Source organism: Dromiciops gliroides, chromosome 3, assembly GCF_019393635.1.
Source record: "Dromiciops gliroides isolate mDroGli1 chromosome 3, mDroGli1.pri, whole genome shotgun sequence".
Lineage (NCBI taxonomy): Eukaryota > Metazoa > Chordata > Mammalia > Microbiotheria > Microbiotheriidae > Dromiciops > Dromiciops gliroides.
In genome coordinates this window covers 103835701-103853583 of record NC_057863.1, presented here as the reverse complement: position 1 = coordinate 103853583, position 17883 = coordinate 103835701, and the positions used below count along the sequence as shown (strand labels likewise).

Genomic DNA, 17883 nt, shown 5'->3' with positions numbered 1-17883 from the left:
TATTTTGTAACTCCATTTTTGTTGTTGCCATTTTGGCAAAGATACTGGAGTGGTTTGCCATTTACTTCTCCAGCTAATTTTACAGATGAGGAAACTGAGGCAAAGTGGGTTAAGTGAATTTCCCAGGGTCACACAGATAGTAAATGTCTGAGGCCAGGCTTGATCTCATAAAGTTGATTCTTTATGACTTCAGCTTCAACCTTCTATCCACTACACTACCTAGCTGCCTGGATATTTATATTACTCTCCAAGAGCTATACCATAGAAGGTGCATTGACTCTTTCATGGAGCCTAGAGTGCTGAAAGGGTTAATGTAGCTCTTGGCTACTGCTAGGATATAAATTAAGCACTAGATGAATCTGGTTTAAGAATCTCACAAATGTATACATGATGAAGATTCATAAAATCCGTGGTAAAGCAGATAACAGGTAGCATTGTCCCTATTCTAATGTGAGAAAAATAAGACAGAGATACTGAATAACCTGGCCAGGTTTCCACAATGTATTATATCTATCTATCTATCTATCTATCTATCTATCTATCTATCTATCTATCTATCTATCTATCTATCTATCTATCTATCTATCTATTATCTATCATCTATCTATCTATCTATCTAAGCACCAAGTCCCCAAAGTCTTTTTGAAGGCTCTTTTTGCATTTGTCTGAGTAGTGAGGATTTCCCATTTGTAGAAATAGCAGAGTTAAAATCTCCCAGGAGACAGACTGATCCTCAGAGAAGGCCTGCTTAAAGATCATTTATTTCACCATGGAGAGCTGCTCTGCCCTTATGTGAAACATCCACATTGCAAAGGGTAATGGAACCATCATTTAGCCAGTACTGTAAGTAGTAGTGTTATTATCATTTATAGACTGTTGTGAGAATACATTGCTTTAGAGATTCTAAAGAAAAGAAGACAAAAAGTCCTAGCCATAGAAATCTTGCCTATAAAGTTGAATTTAGCAAAACCTAACAATGACGGGAAGTATTAAATATAGCTTTCTGTGATTTTGAGGGAAATGTGTTAAGGAGACAAAATCTCATTTAGAAGATCTGCCCTCAAAATATCTTACATCTGTCCCCAGCATGGTATAATCGATAGAGTATTGCATCTGTAGTTAGGAAAACTTGTCTTTAAATATTTTCTTTAGACATTTGCTAGCTATATGATGCTGGGCAAATAAAAATCTCTGTTGGATTTAGTTTTCTCAATTGGAAAATGAAAGAGTTGGACTCAATGGCATCTAAAGTCTCTGCCAGCTCTTAATGCATAACGCTATGTTTCTTTTTACACTCACACATCTAACAACATAATTCAAGTCCTAAACTGGGATAATGTGATAGTCTTATAATCTGCTCCATACACTAACCCTAACCCTTTTGTGTGCTCTGTCTATCTGTTCTTCTATCAATACTGCTGCTAAATTGATATTCCTTTTAAATATTCACTTTTATTTTATTTACATTTCCTAATTCATTCCCTCCCCTTCCCACTTTTCCACCTATCAAGAAGGCAAAAAAAAAATAGCATTACAGATATGGATGATCATACAACCCCCCCAAAAAATATAAAATGAAAACCCAGCATTTAGTAATGTCCATAAAAGGGGAAAGGCGAGAGAAAGAGAAAGAAGAAAAATAAAATAAAATAAAAATAAAATATGTGTTTATTTGTACTCTGAATCCCTCAGGTGTTTATCTGTTGTTGGATAGCATATTTAATTTTTAAGTCTTTTGAGATGTGGTTGGTCACTGTGTAGATCAGAACCACTATAATATAAATCATGATAGATCTGCTCATTTCATTTTGCATCAATTCATGCAATTTTCCCCAGGATTTTCTGAAACAATCTCCATCATTTTAAAAAAAAATAGTATGCCATCATATTTATATAGTGTAATTTATTTGATCATTCTCCTGGATGAACATCCCCTTGATAAGCATCCCCAATTTTCCAATATTTTGCCACCCCCCAAAAAGCTGCTACAAATATTTTTTGTACATATGGGTCGTTTTCCTCTTTCTTTGATCTCTTTGGGGTACAGTATTAGTATCAATATTGCTAAGTCAAATGGAATGTACAGTTTACTAATGTTTTAGGCGTAATTCCAAATTGCTTTCCAAAATGGTTTAACTAGTTTATAGCTCTACCAACAGTGTATTACTGTATGTGTTTTCCCATAACTTTCCTGGAATTCATCATTTTCCTTTTTTGAAATCTAACTTAATTAATCATGATTTATTTTCCTATACATAATTCTTACTAAACTGATACTCTTAAAACATCTATTGTTATCATCTTCTTGCTCAAGAAATTTAATAGTTCCATAATGTATCTAGCATAAAAATTATAAACTTTTTATTTTAAGTTCTTCACGATGTGGTTTATTTTTTTCATTTTTTTTGTGGGACAATGAGGGTTAAATGACTTGCCCAGGGTGACAAAGCTAGTAAGTGTCAAGTGTCTGATGTCAGATTTGTACTCAGGTCCTCCTGAATCAAGGGCTGGTGCTTTATCCACTGTGCCACCTAGCTGCTCCCCACAGTGTGGTTTCAACATGATATGGTATGCTATGATCTTACTTTTTCTAGATATAGTTCTAGATATTCCTATATCATCCTTACAGGGGAAATAAGAATATTCATTTCCCCTGTAAATCCCTGCTTGCTGTTGTTCTAGAGTTATTACTTTCTCTTTATATGATATGTGTGTTGGTGTATATATACACACATACATAAATGAATATATATATATGTGTGTGTGTGTGTGTGCGTGCGTGCGTGTGTGTGTGTGTGTATGTGTCAGTAGTAGTAAAAATAATAAAAAAAATAATACTCTCTCAAGCTTTGTTTAATGAATTAGAGGTTTGTGTGAGGGAAAATAACTGTTCCCCGCAGTATTCTTGGATAGGTGTTTAGCCCTGCTTGACTTTGTCCTGCTTTTTCTGGATACTTGAGCCAACTTCCACCTCATTAAGTGCCATGAATTTGGGTGAGAAGATTATAAATTACTCTATCAATATGTTTATCTGGTGTAGCACCTAAAGAAGACCATTTCCATCACTTATACTGTTACCATTCTGACCCTAAGCAAAACCCCACACTGGATTGTGGTGTGAGAGAGAGAGAGAGAGAATTTAAATGACTGGCTCTGCTACATTACCAAATTTAAAGGCCACTTTTGCTGCACAAATTCCATTACTATTGACAAAATATTCCCACAATCCCAGAATTTGAGAGCTGGAAAAGAATTCAAGTATCCATCTAGTCTAATCCATGACTGAAAGCAAATCTTTTCTGCAATACATTTAAAAAGTGGTTATCCATCATCTGCTAGAGAACTTCCACTGAATGGGAAAACTTCTACTTGCTGAGAAAATATATTTCTCTTTGTACAAGGAGTTACTGGAAGTATTTCTTTTTTTTAAATTTACACTGAATTTGCATTGCAAACCACTTTACACACATGTACAATCATTGCTCCTATTTATTTCCTCTTTAGACCATCACCTTTCTTTCATATGACAAACCTTCAAGTGTTTGAATATGGTTGTCATGCATACCTCTTCTGAGTCTTGACAAAACTAATTATCCTAAGTTCCTTCAATCAGTCCTCATCTGAAGTGAACTTCAGACTCTTTACCATTCTGATTTTCCCCTATGTACATGTTCCAGCTTAATGATGTTCTTCCTGAAATTGGGCACATAAAACTCAACACAACACTCCAAATGAGGTCCAATGAGGGTGGAGTACAGCAAAACTCTTCTTTATTCCTGAACGCTCTGCCTTTCTTAATGCAACCTATGATAGCATTAGCCTAATTAATCTATTAAAACCTTTGAGTATGTCACTTAATATAGTAACCCTCCTTATTAGCTTTGGGTTATCTAAATTGTTGAGAAATATGACACCAATGCTTTTAGCTAATTCAATGTTAATACTGTGAAGCAACACAGGACCAAGAAAATCTTGTTGGAGCACTACACTAAATACCTCCATCTAAGTTGATTTAGACTATTCATGATTATTCTTAGGTTCTAAATATTCCAACAGTGCTAAATCTAACTAATTATATTTTCATTTATCCCAAACATCTTTCACACTATAATAATATTAGATCTTTTTTCAAATGTTTCAGTAAAATCCAAGAAAATTATATGTATAATTCCTCTGTTATATTACTTTAGTAAGCAGAGGAAAGGAGAAAGAAAGGGAGAATGGAAGGAAGGAAGGAAAGAAGGAAGGAAAAGGAAGGAAGGAAGAAGAAAGAGAGGGAGGGAAGAATAACCTTTGTTATTTGTTCTGAGCCATTTCTTAGCATGAACCTGTATTGATGAAGACATTTTGGTGTTGGTGATTACACATAATTTGTGATTATGAGATTCTTTGTGCATGCGTGTGTGTGTGTGTGTGTGTGTGTGTGATTTTATCGCATAGTTTGAAATATACTCTGATTTAGCAAAACCTGAACTAGATGATATTCAGCTATGCTTTGGATCATAGTTTTTTGAAAAAAGATATTAAATATTTTAGGCTAGAGTTTCCTTGGATAATTAATTAATCCCTCAATTACACTAAGTAGAATATGACATTGGGAAATTATTATTGTTATTATTTACTATTTGATTAGTAGTAATAATTAATTATAGGAAGAAGAATAAAAAGAAGGAAGAGGAGGCAGGAGAGAATGAAAAATGAAGAGAAACAAAGAAAGAACTCAGTAGTTAGCCTTTGGATTTACCTAATAATTTACTCAATTTAATAATATATCAGTATGATCAATTACTTCTTGGTCTGATGCCTTATCTGGTGCACTTTTTTGTTTGTTTTCTATTTTTTAACTTATAACAAATATTTATGGTCTTTTGTAGCATAGTTTAAGATCTGGTACTGCTAGGAATGGTTGGTAATTTTAGTATTTCTTTTGAGATTTCTTTCTCATCTCCTCATGCCTGAACTGCTTGCAATATCTTGCTGGTGGGTCTGCCTCCCTCAAGATCCTCCCCACTCTGATCCATCCGCCATTTAGCTGCAAGAGTGATTAAACACATGACACTCCTCTACTTAATAAACTCTAGTGGCTCCCTGTCATCTGCATGATAAAATATAAAATTCCTTATTTGGTATTCAAATCCCTTCACAACCTCCCACCTTTGCCACCACTACATTTGTTTTCAATCCCTTGAAACAGGCCTCCTTGCAGTTCCTCAAATACAATACTCCATCATTGACTGTTCTCTAGGACTAGAAGACTCTCCCTTCTCATTTTCATCTCCTGGCTTCTCTGGCTTCCTACAAGTCCCAGCAAAAATTCCACATCCTACAGTAAATATTTTCAAATCCTGCTTGATTCTAGTGTCTTCCCTCTGAGGTTCATCTCCTATTTATCCAATGTAAATTTTATTTGCACATGATTTTTTGCATGTTGTCCTGCTCTCCTACCCAGTCCATTAGAATGTGAACTGAAAATCAGGAAATGTCTTTACTTTTCTTTTTAGCCCCAGCCCTTAGCACAATGCCTAATTTATAGTTGGTGGTTTATAGATACTATGCTTATGGACTAACTAACATACAAGTAGATTTTTTTGGGACTGTGTTCGCATTAAAAATTGTGTGGTATTGGACTGAAAACTGAAATTAAGAACAGAAACATTATGATAATAATTCTGAAAATGCATTACTTTTTCTTCATTCTTATTCTCTCTGTTGTTATTTTCCCCCTTACATTTTGTTTTAAATGATTTATCCTTTAAAGGACTTAAGTCTGGCATTATCTTTGTGTAAAATACAGGAATAATCCTCTCAAATTCCAAACAGCTTTCTTTTTATCCATTAATTTTTGGTCATATTTTACAGTATCAAAACAGAAGAAAAAAGTTGATTTTTTTTTCAGTTTTATGAAGCACGGAGTTGTTTCTCAGTGAATAATAAATCATCTTAATAAATGAGATGACGAGATTTCTTGCAGGGTAGCTGCATTCTGTTTTCTTCAATGTTGTTATAGTATGAGTATATCTTGTTGAGTGTCCTACTGCAGCTAATTTAAGGAGACCACAAGCATGTTCCACAAGAACAAATGGTCATGAGTGAAGTAATTTTGTGAACTCTGTTGAATATTTCATAAATTATGTTGACCTACTGTAGTTCATTTTTATCCTCTACAGAAATATACTCAATCTAATCTGCTTCTTCCCTGTCATTTGGATTTCCCTGCTGTTCTTTTCTTTGCTTATTTTCTTCATAGTCATCAATTCAGTGTCCTCTCCTAATCTATTTTCTGTTGCCTAAAGTCCAGTATCAATCCAATTACACAAGTTTTCAGTCTTTTTCTTGCTTGAGTTTTCTGACCTTATGATTCTTTCTTACTCATGTCTCTCCTTGATCTCTTCTCCTCTCATTTACTGTGAAAAAAAAGCCCAACAGGACATTATTATTAGGTGTGACCTAAAATTTGAGAGGAGAACCTATACTGTTTGCATTACATAAGGGTTAGGCATGCCTCCCTCTTTTGTAAACCAAAGGAATAATTGAACAAAAATTTCTGGATATAAGGAATCACATGTCTTAAAATAACTAAACAGGAATACTTTCTTTAATGAAACCAATCACATATGCATCAATTATATTTATCATCATCTTACAATGCTATTTTGTAAGATATATGGAGAATTATGCCATCATTGTAAGATTTTCAATCATTTCACCTAGTTATATATATATATTTTTTTAAGTGAGGCAATTGGGGTTAAGTGACTTGCCCAGGGTCACACAGCTAGTAAGTGTTAAGTGTCTGAATCCAGATTTGAACTCAGGTACTCCTGACTCCAGGGCCCGTGCTTTATCCAGTGTGACACCTAGCTGCCCCTACCTAGTTATATTTAGTTAATAATAACTAAGAGCAAATAGCAAAATAATATTAATGTTAATAATAAATAAATCTAACCTGAAATCTGAAGAATTATTTAGAAATTAATGGTATAAGAAATGTGAATGAGCTTTTAGGATTAAAAAAAAAAACTTTATAGGGTCATAGACTTATAAAAAGCTTTAGGGATCATCAAACTGAACACCCTTATTTTACAGATGAGGAAACTGAAGCTAAAAATTTTTAAATGACTTTTGTTCATTTATTTAGTTATGTCTGACTTTTCATGACCCTATGCACCATAGCACAACATTGCCTTCTGTTCTCCACTAAATCTTAAAATCTGTCCAAGGTCATGTTTGTTGTTTCCATGACACAACCTATCGATTTCATCCACTACTGTCCCATTCTCTTTTTGCCTTCATTTTTTTCCAATATCAGGTTGTTTTCTAATGGCTCCTATCTTATCCTAATGTAACCAATATATTTCAGCTTCAGTTTCAGCTTCAGTATTTAACCTTATAGTGAATAGCCTGAAACAATTTAAGTATTGATTGATTTGATCTCCTTGCTGTCTGAGGGACAACATCTCCAGCACCACAATTTGAAAACATTGATTCTACAGTGCTCATATTTCCTTATAGTCCAGTTCTCGTTGCTATACATTGCTACTGGAAAAAAAAAAACACATCGTTTTGCATATATGGATTTTGGTCATCAAGGTGATATTCCTGCTCTTATATATGGTCTCCAGATTTTCCATAGCTTTCCTTCCAAGGACCAAGCTTCTTTCAATTATATGGCTGTAGTTGCTATCTATAGTGATTTTGAGCCCAAGAATATAAGATGTAACAATGTTTCCATTTCTTATTTCTCCACTTTCCCGGGAAGTGATGGTGCCAGTTTCCAAGATCTTAGTTTTTTGTTTTGTTGGATGTTAAGCTTTAAGATAGCTTTTATACTGGAGTCCTTCATCCTTTTTGAGAGGCATATTATTTCTGCTTCACTTTCTGTCATCAGGGTGGCATTATTTGCATATCTAAGATTGTTCATATTTCTCCTGGCAAACTTGATTAAAGCTTTTGATCCATCCAGTCTGGTATTTCATATGATGCACTCTGTATATAAGTTAAATAAGTAAAAGTGACTATATACAGCCTTGTCATACTCCTTTTCCGATCTTAAAACCATCAGTTATTCTATTTTCAGTTCTAACTTTTGCCTCTGGGCTCTCATACGTGTTCCTCAAGAGACAAGTAAGATGATTTCCAACTCTTATCTCTTTGTAGAGTTACCAAAATTTGTTGTAACCCACACCGTCAGAGGCTTTAGTGTAGTCAATGAAGGAGAAGCAGAAGTAGAAGTTTTTTCTTCCTGGAACTCCTTTGCTTTCTCCAAATTCTGGCAAATGTTAGACTCTAGGTCTTCTGCCTCTTTTGAAGCAGCCTGATCTTTTGGTAATTCTTCTTTAACATATTGCTGAATCCTAGCTTGGAGAATCTTAAGCATAACCTTGTTGGCATGTGAACTGAGTGAGATTGTTTAGTAATTTGAATATTCTTTGACATTGCCCTTAAGAATGGGATGTAAACTGATATTTTCCAATTCTGTGGCCACTGTTAAGTTTTCTCAATTGCCTGGGATAGTGCACTTTACTGTGACACTTTTGTAGCATCATCTTTTAGATTTTTAAATAGCTCAGCTACAAGTCCATCACTTATCACTAACATTACTGTTAGCAATGCTTCCTAAGGCCAATTTGACTTCATTCTCCAAGAAGTCTGATCTCTGGCTCTAGAGCAGTAACTAGACCATGTTGTGGTTATCAGGGATGTTAAGATCTTTCTTGTATAGTTGTGTGTGTGTTCTTGCCACCTCTTCTTACTTTCTTCTGCTTCTGTTAAGTCCCTTATATTTTGTCTTTTATCATGCCCATGTTTCCATGAAACACTCCCTGCTATCTAGAATTGTTTTTAAAGGATCGTTTGTCTTTCCCTTGCTATTGCTTTCTCCTATTTCTTTGCATTGATTATTTAAGAAAAACATTTTTATCTGTCTTTGTTATTCTCTGGAATTTTGAATGCAGTTCAGTATAATTTTCTCTTTCTCCTTTATTTTTTGCTTTCCTTCTTTCCTCAGCTTTTTGTAAAGTCTCATCAGGCAGCTATTTTTCTTTCTTGCTCTTTTTCTTTGGAATGTTTGTTGTTTCTGCTCCCCATAAAATATTGTGAACCTCTGTCTATAGTTTTTAAGGCACTTTATCTACCAGATCCAATCCCTTAAATATATTAATCATTTCTATTTCATATTCATAAAGGATGTTATTTAGGCCATAACTATAGGATCTGATTTTTTTCTACTTTCTTCAGTTTATCTGAATCATCTCATCATCTGAGCTACAGTCAGCTCCAGGTCTTGTTTTAACTGACTGTAGAAAGACATTCTACCTTTGGTTGCAAACTATATAATCAATCTGAGTTTGATATTGAATATCTGATGATGTCCATGTGTAGATTTGGCTTTTGTGTTGTTGAAAAAGAGTGTTTACTTTGACCAATGAGTTATTTTGACGAAGCTCTACTAGTCTCTTCCCTGCTTTTTTTTTGCCCTGATTTTTTCTATACCCTAAAACCCAACTTCCCTGTTATTCTAATTATATTTTGATTTCCTATTTTAGTATTCCAATCCTTTTTGATATATATGACATCCATGTTTGTTGTTATTTCTGGAAGATGTTGTAGGTTTTCATAGAACTGATAAATGTTAGTCTCTTCAGCATCAGTGGTTGGAGCATAGAGTTGTATTGCTATGATGGTGAATGATTTGCTGTGGATATGAACAGATATCATTCTGCCATTTTGAGATTATACCCATGTAGTGTTTTTTCACTCTTTTATTGCCTATGAGGACTATTCCATTTCTTTTAAGGGATTCTTGCCCACAGTATTATATGCAATTACCACCTGAATTAAATTCAACCATTCTGATCCTTTAAATGAGTTACCTAGTATCAAACATCTAGAAGGTGACTGAGGCAGGATTTGAACTCAGGTCTTCTTGACTCTGAAATCCATTGCTCTATATACTTTGCCATCTCCCTCCCTTAGTCTAGGAGTTGTCTTTTTTTTTTTCTGCAGGGCAGTTGGGGTTAAGTGACTTGCCCAGGGTCACACAGCTAGTAAGTGTTAAGTGTCTGAGGCTGGATTTGAACTCAGGTACTCCTGAATCCAGGGCCGGTGCTCTATCCACTGTGCCATCTAGCTGCCCCTAGGAGTTGTCTTAATGGTTAACAAATACAAGTTTTGGCTTAGGAGGATCCAAGCAAAATCATTGTGTTATAATTTAATGTCAGCCTAGATAACTTAGGAGCAATTTTGTACTATAAACAGATGATTATAAGAAGTCTATTTTATTTACTAGTAAATTATTTACCCATAGCAACACTTATAATCCTATCAACAAAATTAAGTTTTGGGATCTAAATTAGATGATCATAAGTCCTAATATTTTGTTTTAGGTGTTTCCATATCTAGAAAAAAACCACTGACATATCCTGACAAGTACTAAGTCCATTACCACCAGCGAGAGATTACTAGTTATATTTACTAAGTCTTAGTTTGATGTATATTCATTACTATCCATGAAAGACTAAAGGAGATACACATAACTTATAACATAATATCTAGCACTCAGGACTCATGGGAGAGGTGTAGAAGAGGTGTGACATTCAAGAAGCTGGAACACTAATGCAACAAAACACACCTGAGAGACTAGGATTTCTGGGGAGTGCATCATTGGTAAATTCAAAGGTAGAATTATGCTCATTCTTCTGCCATCTGCATGTGTGAATAATTAACTGTAAAGCAATTATATAAGTAATACAAGACAAGAAAATGAGCCATAACTTTCACATTTGACTCTCTATATAAACATGACAAGACCTGTATTCAATGTTCTCAAAGAAAAGTTATTGATTTGTACTCTGAACTTGGAGAGTACAAGTAGAAGTACTTACTATCCCTACTTTGGGACTGATATATATTAAGTCCTTATCCCTGGAAAAGAGATAATAAGGACAAAAGCTATTATGATGGTAATGCCAATTCATACAGTATTCATTTGTTAACATACCTAACAAATAAGCAACCAGAAGGCATCTACATAGCTAAGGTACTTTATGGAAAATGTATTCTTTTATGTGTAACTTCTCTGACAAAGTGTTAGGTAGACATTTTGAGATCAAATCTTTCAAGAATCTGTATATTTAGATCTCTACCATGATTTTCAAGGAAACCTAGAGCCGGAAATCTGGTTATTACATTATGCAACACTGATCATGCTGGAACCCCAATGCTTTAAAAATAAAGATTAGAAGTATTCTATATAATGCCACTAAAATGATAAAATAAGCATTACTCTATATGTGCTAATATTTAGGTATTGCTTTCCCACTGATATACATCCCTTTCATTGCTTAATATTTTTGCTTTGAAAATTCCAGGGGAATAGGCACCACATAAAGGTCCTGATTTATTATGGATTTGGGATAGTACTTGGTCATCCACAGGTTCAGCACTGCAAATGCAAATCAGTAAGTATAAAAATAACAAGGATTATTTAAGTCATCAAAAAAGCACCAGGATTATTCAACTACTGACCAAGCCAAAATGGAATGCTCCAGTAGTCTTTGTGAAGAAGTTACATGTATTACTTGACTAAACATACAGAGTGTTGTGTGATGTGTATTTTGTAGGAAACTAACATAGGAGGCTAAAAAGAGATGGGGAGATAAATAGAGCTCATAGGAGGATTTAATGAAATTACAGCACTGTCCTAAGTACTGAGGACACCAATAATGACAAAACCACAGTCTCTACACTAAAGTTGCTTATATTATAAAAAGGGAAAACAACATGTAAACAATTATATTTATATAAGATATATATGGAGTAGTTAGAAAGTTAGACAACTTCAGGCTAAATACTTACTACCCCTATACTTTTTTTTTAATTAGAAAAAGACTTCTAATTCATTGACTAAATGGCCTAAGGAAGATTCATGGAAAGACATAGATAAGAGCATGAGAAAAAAAAGAAGTGGTTTCAATGTTTCTGTGTAATACTCATGTTGAAAAAATGGAATATCCATAAAGGTTTTAGACTACAGAGATTAATAGGAAATAATATCTCTATATACAGAATATTTATTGAGAAATTTTCATGAGTTAGGGAAAAATGCAACTGGACAAATACGAAATGTTTTTGACAATCAATGTTTTACCATGAAAATACATTTTGGTATCTTCTCTAAAGAGTGTGAACCTCTCAAATGCCTTACACAGACTGAAAACAATACCTATGTGTATGTGACAATGCTGGTAGATGTGGGGGTGTTAAATAATGCTGTCAAATATCTTTGCTTCCTGTTTATTTTTGTGGCTTGACACTGTTTCCATATCACTTTAAAAAGCAAGATTGAAATTTCAAAACAATATTATACAAGTATTGGTGATATGAGGCATTTTGAAATCTTGAAAAAGAGGAATATTCCAAGAAGTCTTTTCAGATCAGCAATTTACAAAAAAATTTTCTCCTTTTCCTACAAAATATAGCTTTCTTTCCTACCACGCGATTCATCTTATCTCCTCATACCTATGCACAGAGGCAGAACATTAATATATTTAGCCCTTTTGATTGGTGACTTAACATTTCCAGTGGCATAAAACATTAATACTGGCAGCCAAGCATGAAAATCCCAAATTAACAGAAACTAATGCTGCCATCCAGGCAGAGGGAGTGTCACTGTAAGAAACAGAAGCAATTCTATAATACATGACATAGCATGATATTGGGTCTCTTGATTTAAGCTTGATTCTTCATACATCATAAGTTAGGACATTAATCCACTTGTCATTTTTGCTTTGTGTTTCTGGAGACAGTACTACATGACTTTTTACTATGTTATTGCTATTACATGAGACCCTTTAAAAAATTGGAGTGTAATGCTGTTAATCTCTATTAATGTGACCAACCTAAGAAATGAATAGACCTTGATTTTTGCAAGATGTGAATAGCTTCCTGGACTTACAGCCATCTCAGCAAACTCGATTGTATAGCAACCCAAAAGGAGAAAAATACCAAAACAAATCAAATGAAACAAACAAAACACTTAAAGGTAAATTCCTTATATATATATATATATATATATATATATATATATATATATATATATATTTTTTTTTTTTTTACATACTCCTTCTTTATCTTTGAAATATACCCACTTCTATTTTTTTGCTTGCCTTTTCTTTTTCAGTCATCCTGTGTAATCTCTTAGAAAAGCAAATGAATAGCCCCTGAAGCCAGGATTCTTTTTCCTCCTGAACTTCAGTTTTCTGTGATGAGATCACTCCTGAGTAAGGCATGCAGTCTTCAGTAAGTGAAGGCACTAATGAAAATTAGCATGCTAAGAGAATCTACTGCAGCTGTCATCATAAAAAGAAACTGATTAGTGGTTTGGACGGTGCTAACTCTGTAAATTATCAAACAAAATACTGCAGAAGCATCCATTTACGTATATGAAAATTACAATTTGAACATCACACTTAGAGCACATTAATCAACTTCATTCTTTGTTTTTATGGGTAATGAAGCTTTGCAGAAAGGTAAACAGCTTGCTAAATAAAGTTGCCTCGGCAAAAATGGATGAAATGTATTCACACTTAGGAAAAAAAAGTGATTTAGTAAGAGGTGGTTGAACACATCCAGCATTCCTACTGGTACTTTTTTCATGAACAACAAGAAAGATAGAAGTAAATTTAGACCATGTTTTTCCCTTCCAAAAAAAATCACAGAAAAAATAGTTTTATTCATAGCTAGATTACCTGGTGATTATTGAAGACTTCTTTAAACTAATTAACAAACCAGTCCAACCTTTCTTTCTGACTTCTGCCAATTTATAGAAATGCTTCACTTTTTGAAAGATACCAGTCTTCTAAATGGTATTGGTGCCAGTATAAAGGATTGGCTCTACTCTAGTGTTACAAACATAAGTCAAATTCTGTGACACCCCTCTTGTGCCATTGTTAATTTGTGTGTGTGTGTGTGTGTGTGTGTGTGTGTGTTTGTGGGTATGTGTACCTAGCTCTCTGTAATGATGGAGTTAAGACCTTGGAAAACTCATGAACTTGAGACTAAAAATACAGTAATAAGACCTCATTGTACAGAGAGGGTATATTAGTGATACATGCACTGCACTTGGTCAGAGGAGATCTGAGTCTCTGACTCTATTTGTGCACTTATGGGAAATTTTCATATGCTCAGTTAAATAATCTAGTCTCAATTTCCTTATCTATATGATGGAGATTATGATATCTATAGAGCTAAGAATATCAAGTGAGATAATATATACAAAAATGTTTTGAAACCTTGAAATGCAGTTATTTTCAATCATTCATGAAAACATGGGGTAAGGAAATTAACATATAACAATAACATAGAAAGACCAACATATGGCATATAAATATTCACAAATAACAAATGACACTTGTTTTATTAATGACTAAAAGGTAGAAATATATGCTAAAATCAGCTTAAGTCATGATTTGAATTTAAGGTAAAAACATTGCTTACTATATTTGTTAAGCAATGGGGAGCCATTTGAGGTGTTGAGAGATATAGTGATGTGGTCAAACAGAAGATTAGGAAGATAATATGAGAGCTTAATGGGATGTATGGGAGGCAGATTATGGAGGGCACTTAGTAAGCTACTACAATTAACCAAGTAAGAGGCAATGAGCACTTAAATTAGGGTGGCAGTAGAACTAAAATAGTGATGGTAAAACTTGAGGCATTATGCATCATAGTTCTGTTCACAATTATTGTTATGTGTTTATTACCATTTCCCCCCAATTATATGTAAGAAAAAAATGTTAACATTAATGTTATGGGGGAGCTAGGTGGTCCAGTAGGTAGAGCACCAGCCCTGGAGTCAAGAGAACCTGAGTTCAAATCTGGCCTCAGACACTTAACACTTACTAGCTGTGTGACCCTGGGCAAGTCACTTATCCCCAACTGCCTCACCAAAAAAAAACCCACAAAAAAACGAAAACATTAATGTTAAAAAATTTTGAGCTCCTGTGAACAGATCCAACCATTCTGGAGAGCAATTTGGAACTATGTCCAAAGGGCTATAAAGCTGTGCAGACCCTTTGACCCAGCAACAGCACTATTAGGTCTTTTTCTCAAAAAAGGGAAAAGGACCCATGTGTACAAAAGTATTTATAGCTGCTCTTTTGTGGTGGCAAGGGATTGGAAATTGAGGGGATGCCCATCAATTGGGGAATGGCTGAACAAGTTATGGCATATGAATGCAATTGAATACTATTGTGCTGTAAAAATGGTGAATTTCAATGAAAACTGGAAGAACTTACATGAACTGATGCTGAGTGAGATGAGGAGAACCAGGAAACATTGTACACAGTATCAACAACATTGTATGTTGATCAACTGTGATAGACTTGACTCTTCTCAGCAATACAATGGTCCAAGATTGTTCCAAAGGACTCATGATGGAAAATTCTCTCCAAAACCAGAAAAAAAATGAACTGTGGAATCTAGATGCATACTAAACTACACTATTTCTACTTTTTTGCTTTTCTTTTGAGTTTTTTCCCCTTTTGCTTTGATTCTTCTTTCACAGCATAACAAATGCAGAAATATGCTTAATGTGATTGTACATGTATAACCTATATAAGATTGCTTGCTGTCTTGTGGAGGGGGTAGGGAGGGGAGGGAGAGAGAAAATTTTGAAACTAGAAATCTTGGGAAAACAAATGTTGAAATCTATCTCTACATATAACTAGAAAATAATGAAATACTTTTATGACATAAAAAAATTTTTGAGCTCCAAATTCTGTCTTTCCATTCTTCCCCTGACTCCTACATGAAATGGTAAGCAATCTGATATAGGTTATACATATGCAATCATGTAAGATATATTTTAATATTGGTCAATTTGTGGAAGAAAACTATGAGACAGAGAGAGAGAGAGAGGAGAGAAGGAGGGAAGGAGGGAAGGAAGGAAGGGAAAATGAAAAAACGATACTTTGATCTGCATTCAGACACCAACACTTCTTTCTCTAGAGATAGATGACATTTTTAACCATAAATCATTTGGGATTGTCTTGGAACATTTTCTTGATCAGAGTAGCTAAGTCTTTCACAGCTAATTAACTTGACAGTAGTGTTGTTATTGAGTTCAATGTTATCCTGTTTCTACTCACCTCATTCTGCATCAGTTCATGGATGTAGTTCTAGGTTTTTCCTAAATCAACCTGACTATAATTTCTTATACGCCAACAATATTTCATTGCAAAGATACATCAAAACTTGTTCAGCTGTTCTTCAATTGAAGGACATCCCTCAATTTCCAGTTCTTAGCAAACCACAAAAACAGCTGCTATAAGTATTTTTTAAAATGTCCTTTTCCCTGTTATTTGATCTTTTTGAGCTATAGCCCTAATAATGGTATTACCAGATCAAAGGGTTTTCATAGTTTTATAGCCCTTTGGACATAATTTCAAAGTACGCTACAGAATGATTGAATTAGTTCACAATGCCACCAACCATGAATTAGTGTCTCAGTTTTCCTACATCCCCTCCAACATTTATCATTTTTCTTTTCTGTCAGACTCATTACTGGCCTCTCTGTGGGTGGGGCCTCACTGTTGGTTTATACTCGAGGCAGGACTTCACTGATGACCTGACCTGGGCACAGGGTTTGTTCTAGGTTTTTTAATGTAACAAAGTTTTTAATAGCACCTATTTTTAAAAGACATTGTGTTTTTTATAAAATATAACCTATTTCTACATATACTATTAAATGATATATAATGTTTACAAGAAAAAAAATTCTTTTTATTAATTCATTTATGGAATCAAAGAATTTCAGAGCAAGAAGGGTTCCCAGTGTTCATCTTGTTGAACTCACCCTAAATATATATCTTCCCTGCAATATGCTTAGCAAGTGTTCATTTAGCTTTCCTCTGATCATCTAAAGTAAGAGGAACTCACTTCTTCATCTGGTACCCCATTTCATATTTGAATAATTATCATTGTTATTAAGTTTATTGAAGTAAGGCAGCAACTCACCTGAACTCTCTCAAGGTTACCTCCAAACAACTATAAAATAATGCCTCAAAATGAATTCTGTAGTGGTAGAACCAAGAAAAGTTTCTGATGAAATAATTTTCCAAACCAAGACAAGTTCTAAAGTTGACAGGAAAGATCTGTCTTACTGAGATAAAAAGGGAACACAGTCCAGTGCAGGCAGCATTTAGGAAAGCCAGCATCAGGCCCTGATGCAACAAGGCAGTTATAGGGGCCTAAACCCGGCACAGGACAGTGGTGAGGCCTCATGGTCCCAGCAGAACAGGGCAGCTATAATAAGAGCAGACCAGTGGCAAGGCCCCATGCACCCATCCCAGTAGGGTAGGAGAAAGGCCCTGTGGCCCTGGTACAAGAAGCTTGCAATAGTGCCCCCTCAACATGAGGAACAGAATCCAACTTTAAAAGTAACAAAATATGTAACTATAAAATGACAAAATACTATATAAAGAAAAAAATTTAAAATTAAAAATAAGATACAATGATAAAAAGACACAACAAAAGAGTTTAACTCTGAGCAACTGAGGTACTCCTAGAGACATAAGTACCAGTATAAAAAATCAATCTTACACAACCCTGTAAATTGAAGTATGCATATGTGTGTTTGTATATATGTGTGTGTGTGAGATATACACACATGTGTATATATGCACAAACATATACATATATGTATTGTGTTCATATATACATAATACATATATACACACATCTGAATTAAATTTAAATAATTTAGTGAAAGTTAATGTGTTGTATTTAATTTGCGAAAAAGATTTTCTTTCTTACTGAAAAAAATTTTTAAAAATTAAAAAAAATAAAAGTCACAAAATAGGCTGGAAAATAAGCAATGAGAGA

General features: G+C 34.3%; 1 pseudogene; it reads right to left on the bottom strand.

Annotated features, from left to right (window-relative positions):
- Positions 1 to 8159: 8159 nt before the first annotated feature.
- The window catches only part of LOC122747196, a 189350-nt pseudogene continuing 179626 nt past the window's right edge, over positions 8160 to 17883 (bottom strand).